Here is a 19,275-nt window from a genome sequence, read left to right as displayed (position 1 = left end):
GCACCTCTGTACGGGTGTTCGCTGTGTGAAGCACGAAAGTTTCACGGGCCGAACTCAAGGCCACCTCTCTCTGAGACAAAATAGCTCTTATTCTTGCCATGCCGTTGAAATGTGCTGCCAAGGTTGGTATTTGTGGCCAGATTGAAAACTCCCTATGTTCATGTGTGGGAGGAAATAGAACATTTCTGCAGCAAATAACCCGTTCATTTACTGTTACGATAAAATGAATACTTTTAATTAACCCAGAACAATCTTCATTATTGAGCATCAAATAACTACCATTTTCCAAGAACTTGAACGTGGGGATGATAGCAGGAACTGGTGTGCCTTGCAACACGCAAGCCATATTTGGTCGGTGTTTGTTGCATGAACCGTGTAACTGTATGTGCCTACACATTAGTGAATGATCTGGCGTCTCAGTGCATTCCTCTCCATTCAGATAAAGTTCTTGATCATCTTTGAAAATCTGTATGTGTATGGAAGCGACCAGACTTCATGAAGAAAACCACTACCTAAAGGTTAATAACGACCTATTGGTATATATTTCATACAATTTGAAAACTTATATAAAGCAAAAGGCAGCGTTATTAAACCGTGGATAAGGCACGTTGCCAAAGTAGTCAACCTTTTGGATTTATACTGGAAATGTTAAAGGAAGAATTACGGAGTAGGGCCTGTAAATCTTTAATAGACAACGAGTAAAATTACTCCAACCATCATATTCCTCTAACTCCGGGATAGTAGGGGTGTTTAATTTTTTAGAAGTAGCCAATCCAAAGCATTTGGTCTGGGAAATTGTTTCATTCACAAACCACATATGTTTTGGGATGAGACATGCACGGTGGAAAGCCTCAGTGCCTTGTACCTGCCAGGTTCATGAACCCCAAACTGATGTAGATCCTGGATATTTTTACTCTGTATTACGTTAGCATGGTCTCATTACTGGTTTAAACGCCATTTTTCCTTTTTTGTAACTTCTGCACACGACACTTAGTTGTTGCTTTAGCTTTCAGCCTACCTGCGTCAAGATCTATGCCTGCTTCAAGCAGGCGCAGGGTTTTGATGTAGCTTTGTCCTATCTGATTGTAAATGCGGCACACCGTGGGTGGCAGAGCAGCGGTGCACGTTAACTGGTGCATCCCTGGGGATGTGCTAGTTAATATAAATCTGCCCCTTTACATTTAATTATGTGCAGGGTACACAGAGTAGGTGAGGTTTATCCAAGGTTAAGAAGAGATGAGTCCTGTTCAGTGAAAAATTGGAGATAGGCTTCAGTATATTATATACTTAAGTAGTGTGTTAAGTTTTTGATGACTGTTATTAATTTACTGTTGGGTAATAGTGGTTAATAACATTTTTTATTATATTTTACCACAGATTCAACTGCAGATTATTTCAAGATTTTAGGATGCCTAGCAAAGAAAGAGTAAGAAAGGCTGCAAAACGTCAAAGACAGCAGGACCATGGAATAATGCAGCAGTCCTCTAACAAAAAGATTTGTCAAGTCACCAAGAAAGCACCGGGTAAGAGTCGAAAAACAGTCATAAGAAATATGTGTAGTAAAAAAAATATTACTACAGAAAATGTTTCAGTCCAGAAAAGGAGAAAGAATTCAAATGGTAAGGAAAGGCCAATGAGAAATGTTACTGCTAGAGTAAGAGATAACTCTATGCATGAAAGTAGAAGGAAACAACAGTTTAGGGATATTCGTAAACGAATGTTCCGCAACAGGATAATTGGGAATTTGTTAAAAAATATTAAGAAAGGTCAGCAGAAAGTGGTTTTTTATAAGAGAAAAAAAATAGTTGAGAAAGTTATTGATCAGGCATTTGAAATTAAACGTAAGTTATTTATTTTGACAATCAATAGAATTAGGAAGCTAAACAAGGTAATTTATGATTTCAAAAGAAATAGTAGATGGAAGAGAATAGTTAATCGTAGTAATTTTTGTGAAGTTTTTTCTGGAGAATGGATGCATAGTTCAAGCTCTGAGGCATTTTTTAATGAGGAGAGTTATTTCCAGGATAATGATTTGGTGCATGCAGTTGACACCAGTGGTCGAGCTTATGAAGTGAAAGATGGTTGTCCAGTTGAAAAAGAAAAACTTGTGAGAACAGAGATAGAAGAGGTGTTAGGTAATGAGGTTTTAGGGAGACGTGCTAAGGGTCCTGTGTACACCTGGAAGTGTAGTAGTATTTGCAGTGTAGGACAGGATTCCATCAATTTGCTTTGTGATTTTATACGGTCATTTAGTAAGAAAAGTTTGAAGCAGAAAATGAAGTTGTTGCAAGAATTAGATCCTTGCAGAGTGAGAGAAGTGATAGGTTTGCATGGTCATTCACTGGCTTGTCTTTCCAGGAGAGTATGCCAGAGTGTTTTTCATCATTTCAGGATGCTAGCAGTGCATCATAATAAAGTGAGGAAATTAGTTAGAATGTTGTATTATGCTAAGAGTCCAGCAATTATGCTTAAACAATTATGCGCTGCTCTTTTGCATGGTTCTGAAATAGATGTGAAGAATATATGTGAAGAAATTGAGTTTTGTTACTTTGGAAGTAAAGAGGAGAATGTTGAAATTGACCAAGAAGAAGAGAGTAATGTGGAAGATAGTGTACAGGTTTCCAGTACAGATAATTTCCAGAGGGAAATTGCGACGTTTGAGGTGAAATCAAGTGAGAGGCCAAATTTCACTTGTGTGTGTTGTCGACGCACTTATTATAAGAATCAGACTAAGTTAGTGGATTTATATGGAAAAAGTGAAAGGGAAAATAATAGTGAATGGAAGGATTTTACAACATACTTGATGGTAGAAAATTGTTTTGATTTGGGATTGGATCAACGTGTGTGTACTTATTGTTGTAACAAATTAAATCAAAACCAGATGCCTGCTAGAGCAGTTCATAATAATCTGGAATTGGTTGAGATTCCTTCTGAATTGAAGGATTTAAATACTTATGAATCTATTTTGATTCAAAGTATCCATCCCTTTCAGGCTATTGTAAGAATGGAGCCAAAGACAGGGAAATTGCCTCCATCAGATTTACAGAGAGGATTAAAGGGAAGAGTTGTTTATTTGCCTCTAGATTTGAAGAAAAACATTAACACAATTGGAGTAGAAAAAGTGGAAGAGGAACCTCTTGTTATCTTAGTTAATGGGGTTCCGACAAAGAATAAGAAAATATGGCAAGATTTCGTAGATGTTAGGAAAGTCAAAAGGGCAACATTGTATTTGAAAAAATATAATAAATACTATAAAAATGTATATGTTGCAGAAGAGGAAGTAAGTGAGGAAGAGGATAGCGATTTGTGTGCTGGTCAAATTGAGAAAGTAGAACCCTGTACTAGTGAAGAAATATATGAACATTATAGTGTTCATCCTTTGCATTCCAAGGAAGTCATGGGGAATGCTATTGAGTTGTTTCAAATGAAACAAGCGAAAGGGAGTCCCATTAGTGTTTGGGAGGAAAGTTTGGAAGCTCGGTGTTTCCCACAGCTTTTTCCAACAGGTCAGGGAGGAAGATATGATGAGCGACCTCATCAAATTCCTGCTTCTGAATACCGGACTTTGCGATTGTATGCAGGAGATCCTAGGTTTCGACAATGCATTCCTTATTTGTTTCATCTCCTGTTTGAAAGCGATCTGTCTGGACTGTCATATGCAGTGAACCACATCTTGAAAAGTGGTATACACATGCAAAACATCTCGGCAAGTGACTTTATGGATAAAGTCAATGTCCAAGACAGTATTTTGGATTCTCACCTGATTAATCTCATGGCGTGTCAGCGTGGTACTAATGAGTTCTGGTACCGTCGTCATGGTGATTTAAAATGTATGCTGAGGAACTTAGGAACTCCCACATGGTTCCTCACTTTGAGCTGTGCTGAGTATGGCTGGGAAGACTTACTTGAATTTCTACGAGAGGCAAATGCTAACGTAGAAAACATCGAATTCAAGACACCCGGAGAACTGTGCTCTTTGGATCCAGTCAATGTATGTAGGTACTTCAATCATAGATTTGAAGGTATGATGTCTTTCATCATGAATAAGAAGAATCCACCTCTTGGAGAGGTGTTGGATTTCTTCTGGAGGAAGGAGTACCAAGCAAGAGGTGCTCCTCATATACATATGTTGCTGTGGATCAAGGATGCACCTAAATTTGGAACGGATGCAGACGACTCAGTGATGAGTTTCATAGAACAGTATTCTACGTGTGCTGTTCCAAACGCAAAGGAGAAAAAAAGCCTAAGAGAAAAAGTTCTACGTTTCCAAAGCCATCGATGTGGAAAGTACTGTCGTCGTAAATTCCGGAACAAAGACAAGTTCTACACCAAATGTCGTTTCGGCTTTCCACGATCGGTGATTTCTAAAGGAAGAGTGAACAGTTTGATGTCTTCGCTGCGACATAATGTGATGAAGAAATCACCTAAAAACACATACAATTTGAAGAGGAACGAAGAGTCTAAGTACATCAACGACTACAACCCGGTGATTTTGTCCATGTGGAATGCTAACATGGATATACAGTTTGTGGCTGATAACTGTATGGCTGTGGCTCGGTATGTGACATCTTACATCACCAAAAAAGAGAAGACAGAATTGAAGGATATGTGGGAGGACATTTCCCATGAAAAGAGCCTCAGCAAGAAGTTGTACAGTTTCAGTCTGAAGATGTTGTCGCATCGAGAAATCGGAGCTTACGAATGTTCTGACCGGTTGTCTTCAGCAAGTCTCTATGCCAAGTCCAGGAGTATCGTTTGGGCGAGTGTTGGTCTTGCTGCAACGCGTAATCGAGTTCTGAAACCTGTGCGGGAAATTGAGTATTTGGCGGAAAAGGAGCCAAACAGTACCGACATTTTGAAGAGCAACATGTTGGATACATATTATCCAAATCGAAGCAGTCACCTCGAGAATGTTTGTCTGTATGAGGTTCTGCAAAATTACATATTCAAGAGGAACATCAAAGAAGATACTGAGAAAGGAGTGTATGCTGTAATAGGAAGTGAGGGATGTCTGGTCAAGCAAAGAAAATGCCACTTGATAAACCATCGAAAATTGAGTGGCGAATCTCCTGAAAAAAAGGAGTTTTTCTATTTAGCACTTTTGCAACTTTTTAAGCCTTGGCGTGCAGAAGAGGAACTGCTTGGAGATTTCCTTTGTTACGAAGACTCATTCAATGCTGCCAAGGAGACCATAGAATGTCCTGCTTTTCCCAAATATGTAGAAATGTTGAATGTGGAAATTGAGCAGGAAGCAACGATTGCAGCCGAGATTGCCAGAGACAGTTCTCAGGACAGTCAGAGTTCTGCTTCATTGAGTCAGGATCCACTAGGAAGACCTCTTATCGAAAATGAAGCTGCCACTGCTATGAATGAAGTGGAAAGAGCCATGGCACATGCTCAGGAGGATGTGGTTAACTTAGAAGAGTTGGAAAGACAACTCAACGTTGAGCAGAGGAAAATATATGACGAACTTACCATGCAAATTGATCATGGATTAAGTCATGACAAGAAAGAGTGCTCATGTACGTCTTTGAAGCCTGTCCGACTGTACGTGAGTGGAGAAGTGGGAACTGGAAAAAGTTTCCTTATTAAAGCAATTTCATGTTATTTGCAGGAAAGGACAGAGTCATCGCTGTCTTGTGTTGTCACCGCTCCAACTGGACTGGCAGCACATAACATTAAAGGGATTACTTTACATCGTTTACTGATGCTGCCAGTGGAGCATGACAACAAATTAGAATATCACAAGCTATCTGGAGATGCTTGTTTTGAAGTTTCAAGAGTCTTGAGGAAAATGAAACTTCTTATCATTGACGAAGTAAGCATGGTTTCCAATGTCATGCTTGCCTTTGTGCATTTGAGAATGCAAGAAGTTCTCAAAACAGAGTATGATGTGTTATTTGGTGGCAAACACATCATTGTTTTCGGAGATCTTCTGCAGCTGACACCAGTGAAAGGGCAACCTGTGTTCAAAATGCTCACGCATGAAGATACCAGGAAGTGCTTAGGGAGTATTGGCAACGTCAATATATGGTTAAACTTCAATTATGCTGAACTGCATGAAAATATGCGTCAGGCAAAGGATGAAGTTTACAAGACTATTCTACAAGATGTTAGAATTGGAAAAGTGACCGAGCATGGGAAAGAAGCTTTACATGCACGATTACTGACAAATTTATATCCAGACGAAGATGTTGTGCCTGAGAATATTTTTCAGAAAGTTACTGAGAAAAAATCTGGAATATGTTTGATGCCAACTCTTGCAGAATGTGCCAAATTCAACAACAAAATGTTGCATTTAGAAAAGCAAGAGATTGTGAAATTGGAAGCTATTGACAGAGTAGAGCATATGGGATCAACAATTATTTTGTCTGAGAATCTGAAAACAAAATTGGATTCATTAGAGAAGAGTATATCTAAAACTGCGGGTTTTGAAAAGACTCTGAATGTGTGCTTGAACTGCCGTATAATTTTAAGAAGGAATTTACATGTTGAAAGAGGTCTGGTAAATGGATCAATGGGTAATGTTGTTGATTTTGTGAAATACAGAAATAGAGATGGAATTGAATTTTTAAAAATTAAATTTGATGGCATTGAGGAAGTACAGCTAATTGCTCGTTGTTCTGCTAGATTTTTGCTTGTAAAAGACTTATATGTTCGTCGTAAGCAGTTTCCTGTTTGCTTGGCATATGCGGTGACAATCCATAAATCGCAAGGTTTAAGTGTAGACTGTGCATTGGTGAATATTGGCAGTTCTGTGTTCAAGGAGGGTATGGCATATGTGGCATTGTCACGAGTTAGGACTTTATCGGGATTGTACTTGATTGAGTGTGATGTCACAAACATTTGTGCGGATCTAGATTGTGTTAAGGAATACAATAGGTTGAGAAGAGAGTATGCGCCACATTTGCCTCAGTATCCTTTGTTTGAGAAACGTGTGGTAGGCCGGAAACGAAGAAATGTGACCAATACTGGGGAGGTTGTAGCAAAAAGACGAAAAGTCGATGAACCTGAAATTATAAGCAGAAACAAAAAGGATTCTGTTGAAGATGTTGTTGGTTTTCAATTTGAAAACAGTTCTGGTGTCAACTGCTATGCTAATGTAGTGGTTAATGTTTTGTTTTCTCTACAAAATGTAAAAGAAGAGATTGTGGTCAATTCTGATCAAAGATTTTGCAGTTTGTTAAATTCTGTGTTAGAGAAATGTAGCACTGATAGAACAAACATAGAAAGTGTGTCTGAAATTCGAAATCTGTTAGACAGATGTTCAGGCCAAACACAATTCTCTCAAAATAGTCAGCAAGATTGTCAGGAGTTTTTAATGTATATGCTTGATGTATTGTATGCTGAAGGTGTAGATGTAGATCATCTGTTTGGGCTTTCTTATCAATGGCAGCATGACTGCGAGAACTGTAGGGTATCAAGTAGTACTAGTGTAGACTCAGAAAGATTTATATATTTAACTTTACCAGACAGTAAATCAGTCTCTTTTAATAAGCTAGTAAAAGCAGCTGATCACAATATGGAGTGTAGGCAATGTAAATCTGAAATGATGTCCACATTATTTATACGAACATATGGCCAGTATGTCATTTTAATGTTCCAACGATGTAGGCCTGATGGAACAAAATTGACAACTTTAATTAAAAATGTTGTGGCTTCACAGTTGTCAATATCAGGAAGGACTTTTGTAACTGTAGCAATTATATATCATGATGGTTCTTCAATAACATCAGGACATTATACAGCTTATTTAAAGTGTAGAAATGGCTGGTCATTCTGCAATGATTCTGTTTTAATTTTCAAAAAAAAATTGCCATATGACCTTAAAAACTCTTACCTGGTGTTTTTAAAACCAAAATTTTAGGGAAAGAATCTCGGGATGTGCTCTGAGGAATTTCAAGAAGTTCTCATGGCTCCTACACTATTTGGCCTTGAAGATAAGTGTAGTACAGAGACATAACTTTTTACCATAACACTGGACGTTATTGAGAAATACGTGCACTTTGAATGAGTTCAGAAAAACGATTTCTTTTTATAAGCTAATTGAAGCAGCGAATCAAAACATGGAGTAGAGGGAATGTAAGTCTGCAATGCTGTCTACTGTTTTACATTGCTTTGTGATTAAAAGTGATGTAGAGAATTAAATAATTGTACTAGTCATAAAGGTAGTGTAAGTCTGCTTCATAGTAAGCAGTATCAGTGTGATAGGAAATGTAGAACATGATTGAGCAAGAAGGGGAAGATATTACTAGTCCAGGATTGTGTAAATGATCTTCAACATTTTAATTCTGAAAGTTGCGGAAATGCGAAAAGACGGGATTGGCTAACAAGAAATCCAAGAGTTATACATGGCTCTGACAAGATTTGGCCTTGTGGAATCTTGTGGTAGAGAGCAAGAAGTCATTTATTGTATGTAACATGTTTTTGAAAACGATGGAGGTTTTCTTTCAGAAAGTGGCGGGTTGAAAGTAATAACAGCACAACAGAGTGTAAGCTGTTCATAGGACATCCTTGGCCGTCATGGAAAGTAAGTTAACTTTAAGGAGTTCTGAATTCTGATTTGTAATGTTGTATGGGTTTTTTAAACACAATCATTTTGATTGTGTTTTTTTTTCCCCGCTGTTATATGATGAATACCTTCAAGTCACTGTTTTAGTGAAATTTGATACATTCTGAGAACAGCAGAAATAAACCATTTAACATGTATAATTAATTCTGTTCTGTTTGCATTTATGATGTATATGTAGAACTGTGTAGGAGGCATGGAGAAGGTGAGGCTTCTGTAAGTGTCAAAGTTGTTGCATACAGTGCTCATATTCTACGTAGTCTTTTATATTTCATTACTTTCACTGTTTCTGACTGATCTAAAAAATTTTTTTTAAAAAGAACAGTAAGTATAAGGGAAGGAAACAGACAGTTATGTTAAAAGAAACACAGCTATAGGGAATAAACTAGGGATACTGTTACCCGCAATCCTCTGCTGATGATGTCACTGAGCATGTCATGAATGATGTAATATGTGACATCATCAGCAGTGGATTACGGGTAATAGTATCTCTAGTTTACTCCCCTATAGCTGTCTTTCTTTTAACATAACTGTCTGTTTCCTTCCCTTATACTTACTGTTCTTTTTAAAAAAAAAAAAAATTTGGTTTGCTTCCGGTTCGCGTACCGGGGAGCGAACTGGGAAGCGAACTAAGAGAAATAGAGGTTGGCACAGTTGCAAATATTGTACCAATTTTTTAATAACGGGGAGGTAGTTCTGAAAAGAACTTTTTTTTTTATTGTTTTTGTTGTTTTATATTTTTTTTATTATTTTTCGGAACATTTTTTTACTTTTTTTGAATTTTTCTGAACAGTTTTATATTTTTTTGGGTTTTTCTTGGAGGGGGCAATGAAAACGATTCATTGTAAAGGGCTCAACAGGAGCAAGAAAACAAAAAAAAAGAATTTATTGTTTGGGGAGTTTCGGACAAACATGAGCATGATTGTCAATAGCTCTGTTGATCAGAGTGATGCTACTTTCTCCGTAGCAAATGAATCCACTGCAATGTACGCAGACTTGTTTTACTTCACGAAATCTCGTTTGTATATTTGGCACCATCTCCCTGCCCTCTGGTCCCGTTACTTCCGGTACAACAGATCTTCTGGCCATAATAGGGAGATTATCTAGGTCGTCCTGTTCCTCTTCTTCCTCTTCTTGCTGAATTATAACTTTAGCAGGTGGTCCACTCTTCCTTGGATGTGGTGGAGGTGGTGGGGAAGCACCAGCTGAAGCTAGTAAAGAAGCCATTGCTCACTGGTAACAAAGGGTCTTTCTCTCACAATGATGAAAGTCAGAGTGAGGAAAGAAGGAGGGATTTTCACCATTTGGGAAAAAAAATAGTTCTCAACCAATGAAAAGTGTTCATTTTAGATCATATGACCTAGTCTTACATCATTAGGAAACCGAAAGTGAAATGAACCAATGAAAAGTGTTATTACCAAGTCACATGACCTGCTGTGTTTACGTTACGCGCTTTGCAGGGCCTCCCGGTTTGCTTCCAGAAACCTGTGCTTTGCGACTCGGTAAGCGTACGAGTTCGCTAACGTAGCACGTCATATGACGTATCACGCGACAACGCGAAACGTCATGCGGACGGGAGGCGTCACGATGTTGTTTTCTAACGCGGCAGTTGCGGTAAAGAAACGTTTATCGGCTCGCGGTCTATTTCGCGGCATCAAGGTCAGCTAACGGGAAGCTTCCCGATTCGCGAAGCGGGAACGAAGAAAAAAAAATATTTAAAAAAAAGTTATTAATAAACATATAAAATATATTTTTGGATTTAAAGAAGAATACATTTTACAGCTACAGATATTAGCTGTTAAAAAACCAATGAAATTCACTGAAAAAACCATAGGTTATAGACCATATTAGGAATTAGCATTTACAAAACCTTGAAAATTCACTGAAAAAACCATAGGTTATAGACCATATATAGTTAGGAATTAGCATTTAAAAAACCTTATTTTACTCACACAAAACCATTGAAATTCCATATATAGTTAGTTGCACTAACTATATATCGCGCACCCGCAATCCACTGCTGATGATGTCACATATTACATCATTCATGACATGGTCAGTGACATCACTGATGACATCACTGATGACAACATCCAGTGATTATGTGTTTCTGTAAAGTTTAAATATGTTTTACATATTGAAGAATGAGTGGATGTATAAGTGTCTGAATGAAGGTTTTAGTAGGTGCGTGATTGACTGTATGAGTGAGTGATTAAATGCGTCTTACTGAATGCACGGGTTAGTGACTAAACTGTCTAAAAGTGTGCATCAGTATGTCTGTTGTTGTGCAAGCTGCTGCATGTGTTGATCAGTAGCTATATAAGTAGCTATATGGGTTATTGATTGGTTGCACAAGTATTTGTATGGGAGACTGAGTGTGTGTATGGCTGGCTGGGAGGTGTGTGACTCTGTGCAGATCAATGTGTACTTGTATCAGTGATTCTATAAGAGAGTAACTATGTGTTAGTATATGTTTCAAAAATGTAAGGTGTTCTGTGTTTAACTGTATAGATGAGAAAATGGAAGTGTGATTGATTCTTTTCAGGACTGACTAGGTGTGTGAGTAACTCCATGGATGAGTGGCTGAGTGTGAGTGTCTGTATAGGTGTATGAGTGCATATGATAGTGTTGTAAAGATGAGTGATTGTATGTATGAATGATTGTATGAGTGAATGTGTGTGTAGACATAGGAATCAGTGAGTGCGTATGTAGTAACTAGTATTGGTGTGTCAATGGTTTCAAAAATGATACTCTCTATTTAACACTGGGTGTAACGGAGGTTATATTAGAGTGTGAGGAGATGCATTGTATTATCACATGAATGATATCATCAGTGATGTGATCATTGATGTCAAGTGAGATGTCATCAGTGATGTCATTTGAGATGTCATCAGTGATGTCATCAGTGATGTCACTGACCATGTCATGAATGATGTAATATGTGACATCATCAGCAGTGGATTGCGGGTGCGCGATATATAGTTAGTGCAACTAACTATATATGGAATGTCAATGGTTTTGTGTGAGTAAAATAAGGTTTTTTAAATGCTAATTCCTAACTATATATGGTCTATAACCTATGGTTTTTTCAGTGAATTTTCAAGGTTTTGTAAATGCTAATTCCTAACTATATATGGTCTATAACCTATGGTTTTTTCAGTGAATATATATATATATATATATATATATAAACAAAGTCCTGTGAGATTGGCTCACCACGCGTTCTCCTCCTCCAGGTACAGATCTCTCAACACCAAAATTCAGTGAAATAAAGTGCTTTTATTCTCTCCTCTCCATCAGCATGACGCGTTTCGGCCGTATAACAACAGCCTTGATCACATCAATATATATATATGTATATATTCATAGAGAGGCTTTAGGTCAGCCCTCTACAACTGTTGGTCTGGTTACAGGTTGCATTCAGGATGCAGCTATGGGTCAGCCAACTTCAGTCATGGTTGTCTTGGATTGTGAGTAATGGCATTTGCTTGATCATATGTACATATCCAACTAAAAACTAGTGCTGGTGGGCCAATACTTTGCTTTGTCAATGTATTTTACCATGTTTCTTTGTGTGTTTAAACTATGTCAGTTTACACTAATTCAAAGCCAAAAGTACCTTTTGTTTGCGCCAGTAAAATTAATAATTTCCTGCCAAGTGCCTTAAAATTAGAAAGTGCTTCTATACTTTTTCTATGTAAACCTCCGGGATAGGAAGCACCTGAACGGTTATATTAAAATTGTGTATAATGCTTATTTTTTTAATTTGCATGTTTTATTGGAAAGGTTATGGGTGCAACATTTAGGGGGAGCCGTGTGCTTTTTCTTCCTTTTATATTGCCATGTGTTTACGGTACAAAATAAACACAATGTAACATCAGCTTGCCAAGGACAGACTATTGGCTTTGTCAAAACTAGTTCAAATTGCTTACCCTTACCTTTCTTTTCCAGTTATGAGCTCGTTTCATCACGTGTTTCCTCGCCCTTTCACCCTCATTTAGAACAGTATCACAGCCAGCTACCACCATGAAGCACGTGGAAGGCTGTCGGAGCAGGGGGATTTGAAATGCTTTTCTGTTATCATATTTGACATTTCTGGGATTTCGCTTGCTGCCTACACTGAGCGAAATGCGGCTGGATGTTAACGCCACCTTTAGAAGAAAGCAAAACCTTCAATGCTTTTCTCATCACATCTACATTCCAGCGTGGCTGTTTCCACGGCCAACTCACTAGAGTCCCTTCTGGAGCTGCGTTCTAACTTATTCATTGATAAAACGACAACTCGCCGCATCCAATCACCTCCCAGCCTGTAGACCACGCCCCCATGCTGTGTCCTTTCCACCCCTGCCAGCAGGGAGCCGCATGGGTAATGGACTTCCAGCTGCTCGCTGTTCGGACAGCTGTAATTTCGCTCCCATGAAAAGAGAAAAGGCAGCCCAATCCTCATTACCAGCGCCTTAATGGCGTCATGGCGAATTTAGGGGGAAATCAAAGATTGGTCATGGCGACAATTCACACAAAGTCCAAAGCAAATGGTGTGAGTTCAAACTTTACTTTGACTTGGGTCATTTAATCATTGTTTAAAGTAAGTGCCATTAGAGCAGCGAATGCCTTTCTGAATGCCACTCCAACAAATCTAGCTGGATATTGGCACAAAAAAGGGTATTGATCGAGAAATCATCCTGCATATGTAGCTCCAGTCTGGTACAGGCACTTTTGGGCACACCCATACACGACTAATAGTGCGCCACAAAGGAGTCCATTATGTCACATGCTGGTAGGACATTGATAAAAATTGTATTTTACCTTATAACCCTTCTGACATTCTGAGGGTTATATATGCCACGTGTTACTATTGCACAACCTAATGTACTCAATTTACATTTACAGATATCCGAATTATAGGATGGCTGAATGACTGTGTAGGTGCGTGCCGCCACTGGATGCACGCCATAAAATGTGCTTGCATAACAATGTCGATTCCAGTAGAAACAATGCCAATGTCTGCTTTGACTCAGGCCTCCATCACGGGTTAATCCTAGCTACCATTTTCAGAAGTTCAAATCTCGCGACACAAATGGCTTTGTGAATTGGGCCGTCTATCTCTGGTGCGCATTACTTTCCTTTCCCAAAGATAACGTTTAACGAGTGTACTAATTGATCCCAGGTCCTGTGGAGGGACTGTGTTTTCACTAAGAAGGGTCACGCATTATAAATCACCCTTCTAATCTAAAAAAAAAAGGTCAGTGTCTCACACGCAGCTCAATTGCTTGTAAAATGTAAATACTTTTAACATTCCATTCGATCCCGCAGAGACCCGCTCGTACCTCAGAACCAGCTTCTGTGTCCAGCTGTTTCAGAAGTCTGACGCAGCCCCGCAGTCCGGCTACCGTTCACTGCTCATGAGGGCACTCGAGCCGCCATAAACACTGCCACGCGCGCCTCACCACTCTTGTTTGCGTTCCTTTTTCAAAACACCTGTTTACGGATCTGGCTGATGGGAGTGTGGTCTGTGAGGGTGTTGTGTAGGAAAGCGTGGATTTCGGTAAGCACTGTGGGGCAGATTTATGAGGCCCTTGCGCCACGTTTACGCCGCTGTTGCGCCACGCAAGGCGGCGTAAACGTGGCGCATCTCTACGAACGATTTACAACGTGACGCATCTAGGCAGATGCGTCACGTTTTTAAGCCCTGCGCCGCTTGTGGGCGTTCCGGCGCAGGGTGGGCGTTCCGGGGCAGGTGAGCCTAGCAAAAGTGGCTGAGTGAAATCTATAAAATTTCACTCAGTCACTTTCAGGCCAATGCTGCCTCAAAAGCCTGCGCCTGCTTGAAGCAGGCGTAGGTCTTGATGCAGCATTGGTCAGATAGGGCACCCCCGAGCCTTGCTGGAGCTGTGTCGCGATTGCGACGCAACTCCAGCAATGCGCCGCCTTTACGGCACAGATGCGTCACGCATCTGTGCCGTTTTTGCCCCATGGTGCACCGCATTGTAAATGCGGCGCACCATGGGTGGCGGAGCTGTGGCGCACTGTGGCGCACATTAACTGGCGCATCCCTGGGGATGTGCCAGTTAACATAAATCTGCCCCTGTGTGTGCAGGGCCCTTGGGGGCCTCGGGGGGAGCAGAGCGCGAGCGTTCTCCCATGGGATTGGTTAGGAGGGCGGTGAAGGCGCAAGCGCGCACAGGTGTTAATTAAGCATAAAGCTTAACGGCATTTTGAGGGTGGTAGCCGGGTGGCGGGAGGGGCGCTTCTTTTGAAAGTCCCACCCTCCCATCCCCTCCCCCCAAAAAAATAATAATTCTGTTGTTTACTGATGTATCCATTTTGCCGCTGTGTTATGTTGTACTCTGTTATATACCTTTAAGATACATTACCTCATAGTAGGAATGCTGTGAGGTTTTCAGAATGTAGAATGTACATCTCGGCAGGAGCTCAGCGGTTGCAGAGAAGGAAGGCTGTTTTGTAGCTGCTCCCTGGCACTCACCTGTTTTCCTAATATTACTTTAATAAACCTGATAAATATCTACCATTAGCATTCTTCATTACAATTGGCGACGATGGGACGTTAAGAAGGTGGACCCAGGAAATTTTAAAACCAATTGGTGAGAGATCAGGTCAAGACTTATGAAATTGCCAACTAATTTCACATACCGGACTGCAACTAATTACATCGATATTGCGGTAAGCGGAAACTGAAAAAGAAAATCGGAGCGACGTACCTTTAATTTTAAAGCAATTATATGCCCTGAGCGTGTTGCCCATTGAATCCCTAGTGCTGCGTCTTTTGAACAGACGGTGGGATTCCGGGCGAGGAGTGCGCGAGAGGGAGGCGTGCGAACAAAGCCGTGCTGCATCACTGTTGAGGACGTCGTGGCGCAAGGTCACGCTCCGTAACCTTACGTGGCAGCCATTTTTGTTAAGCGAGTCACGGATTTGAAGCAAAAGCAAGTTCGTGTACACGACTGAAGCAATAAGTCGGTACACAGTGGAAGAATCAGTCCGAAAATTAATTTCTGAAAGGAACTTTCAATGTATGCGGTGAATATACAGGTGAGGCTGTCGGGGAGTGGTAATTAAAGAAGAAGTAAATAGGGGGGCGTGGCTTGGATGACAAAGAAGATGGTCATCTAGGTCCGTTAGCTCCGCAAAACCTGAGGAACTAAGGCGATTTTAACCAGCCAAACACGAGAGGTTAACCTTGGAAAAGCAACCAACGATCGATGAAGACGGAGGCTAAAAGGAGATAAGAACTGGAGGTCCTAAAAGGCGCTGGAAACAGTTTAAAACGGACGCGGAGGCCACGGCAAAGAAGAGAGGAAGAGAGGAGCAAGATGGCGATCGGTCCAAGATAGAAGCGAGGCGGGTCATGCGAGAGGCTACACCAACACCAGCGACAACCAGATAGCTGCCGCTGACTCCAAGCAACAGAAGGCTGGGGAAGGGAACTAGCGTAATCAGCGGAAACGGAGAAAAAGAGCGGAAGCAAGAGAAGAGACGCCAAGAAGCGCGAACAAGGAACGCGGTAAGCGCAAATAAGGGAGGTCGGAACCAGCAGACCAACCAGGTGGCTATACCTGTGAAAAGCGCGCCCTGCACACTTCTGTCTAAACAGATTTGGAAACTGAAACTGAAAGCACCGGCTGGAGGCAGCCATTACTGCGGGCGGAACCGGGGAAGGTGGAAGCGGAAGGGCGGAGCCCAAAAGGAGCCTAAGGGAGGGGAAGCGGAAACAGAAGGACGAGAAGGACGAACCCGACCACGATCGGTGCTGAGAGCCACAAACTCCCCATCCACGATCAAAGGGAGGAAATCGAAGGACCCAGACTGGCACCGGAGAAAGGGACCAACGCGACAGTAAGAAATAAAGGAATTGCGCAACCCTCCCGCGGCAGGCACCAAACACGCAGTAGAGACGCGAGCACAAACGCAGCAGCCAATGCTAACCCTAAGTGCAGAGGAGCCGCTTAACATCGCCCAACAAGTAAGGGGCGCAGAGTGCTCGTAGAAGTGCAGAAAGCTGCCAACTCCCCAAACACTGCAACTAGAGTGCGAGCACAGCAGCGAACCAAGAAGCAGGCTGACAACTATTGTGGGAACTAAGCTGTCACACAGGCAACAGGCAACAGGCGGTCTCAGGCAGCTCAGATAAGCAACGGCAAGCCTGTGGAGTAAAAGCAAAGGCGAACGAGACAAAGCACGAGCTGGAGGGAGCAAGGACAAAAACAAAGATCCGGTCAATCAAGGTACCAAGCAGTTTCCGCTACAGTTGTGGAGTGCAAGCCAAAGAACAGGCGCAAACCAGACGGCTAGCAACCACAAGAGCAGAAGGCGGATCGCGGGGTCTGGGAAGATCACAGCCACAGAAGATGACGGACGGGAAAAACGCAAACGACCTCAAGAAACTGAGGAAAGACAATCTGGAGTCCCCGGCAAAGCTTAAAACGGAGACAGCAACAATAGAAACAGTGTTAAAAAGAATCAACGAAGTCAAGGATGTGGCAAGAGAGACAAAAAAGACAATAGATAACATGCAGCTAGAACTGGCCGCAATCTGAGCTGACCAACACAGCACAAACACCAGACTGGAAACGGCAGAGAGTAGAATAAGTGAGGTTGAAGACGCAACAAGCAAGAATATCAAGATCACTGAGGAGCACGCAAAGATAGCCAAGACTTTACAAAAGCAGCTGGCTGAGCAGGACGACCGAGCCAGGAGGGGCAACATCAGAATCCTGGGGGTCCCAGAAGGCTTGGAGGACAAAGAGAAGTCCTGCGCAGCAATGCTCGAAGACATGATCCCCAAACTCACTGGCCTGACCTTTGAGAGGCAGTTTGAGGTCAACAAAGCATACAGAGTGCCGGCGGGGAAACCGGCCACGGGGAAACCGCCGAGAGCGATAATCTGCTCCCCGCTAAGAGCAGACCACACTGACGAGATCTTCGCTTTTGCCAGGAAAAACCAGAAACTTACATGGGCGAGTTGCAAGATTGTGCTCACACAAGACTACTCGAAATTGACGGTAGAAGCAAGGAAAGGCTTCCTAGCCATGCGAGAAGCACTGCAGAAAAGAAACCTCTACTACTCTTTCACTGGTCCGGCCCGCTTTAAAGTCACGGACAACTGGAGGTCAATTGTCTTCGAGGACCCAGAGGAACTCAGACGCTACATGAGAGGGCCACCGACCGAGGAGATGGAGGTGAGAGGCCAGGGCCAGGGCCAAACCGCCCCAAATAGAAGTGCCTCACCAAGCAATGAGGGCAAATCAGACTGAAAAACACTATAGACGGAAATCAGACTCTAAGAATCTACCTCACAACCAAGAACCCTGACCCACCACAAGACTGCCTGCTTAAAAAGCTAAGAGACCAAGGGAAACAACGCTAAACCTACACCTACCTCACAGCACCAGCAAAGGAACTCTGCGGAACCGGCCTGAAGAACAGGCATAGAACTAAGGGAAGTGGGACGTACCATCAATAGACAATGTAGAAATACATCACCAACTACCTCAGAAACCCCAAGACCCACATCCCAACAACCGACGCCAACCACAAGAATTTGCACAAGCTTTAGAGACTAAGAGACTCAGAGACTAAAGAACAAGCGAACGCTGATCGCTGAAGGAATAAGGAATCAGCAACCTACCTCAGGAAGATGCGGAGCAAAGGAACTTTGTTGTCGCACACTCACTATGCAAGTAAGGGGGGGAGGGGGGAGGAGGAGGAGGGGGGCATGGAGGGGGGAGGGGGGTGCGAGGAGAGCACACATGGGCTGACACTACTCTTTTCTCTCTTTCTATCTTATCACACCTATCACCTATCCCTAGAGAGCGCACAATGAAAGACTAAACACAGTACCAAAACAGGTAGACGATCAGACGCTAACCAGACTAACAGCCAGCCTAGACAAAACGAGAGATGACACCCAACTCAGACCACAATCTCACGACTGACATCAAGATAGTGTCGATGAACGTTAAGGGGCTTAAACACCCAGTAAAGAGAAGGAAGGTCCTGGACCACCTGGCCAAGCTCAAGAGCGACATCTACGTCCTGCAGGAGACAAGACTAGAGGAGGGGGACATAGACCGCCTAAAGGCCAGCTGGATAGGTCAGGTAATAGGGTCACCTGCAAAGAACAAAAAAAACGGGGTGATAAGAATAATCAGCAAAAGGTCGAAACTTACACTAGCTAAGTCAAAAGGGGACACAGAGGGGAGATTACTAGTCACGAGCCTGCTCAGAGGGGAGGAGCCCATACACGTGGCAAACATCTACGGCCCAAACACTGAGGACAAGGCATTCTGGGAACAGACTAGCAAGGAGTTGGAGACACTGCCACTAGGAGAGCTGCTGATAGTAGCTGGTGACATGAACCAGGTCCTAGACCCAGCCATAGACAGACACCCACAAAGACACAGCCAGAGTACACAGAAAGGCAACACACTGCGGAACCTATGCACAAAACTAAGGCTCGGGGACCCATGGAGACTGCAAAACCCAGACCAGAGAGAGTACACCTTCTACTCAACACCACACAACTCCTACAGTAGAATTGACTACATCCTCATTTCAGACACGCACACGCACCTCATAGACCAGACGGAGATAGGCCCAAGGACCATCTCAGACCATTCCCACATCTGTCTAACAATGACAGGCAAACACAACGAACGCCCTACACGAAGATGGAGATTTGATGATGA

This window comes from Lissotriton helveticus, chromosome 2_2, assembly GCF_964261635.1.
Source record: "Lissotriton helveticus chromosome 2_2, aLisHel1.1, whole genome shotgun sequence".
NCBI lineage: Eukaryota > Metazoa > Chordata > Amphibia > Caudata > Salamandridae > Lissotriton > Lissotriton helveticus.
The sequence above is the reverse complement of the archived record's forward strand: the minus strand, read 5'-3'. Positions refer to the sequence as shown.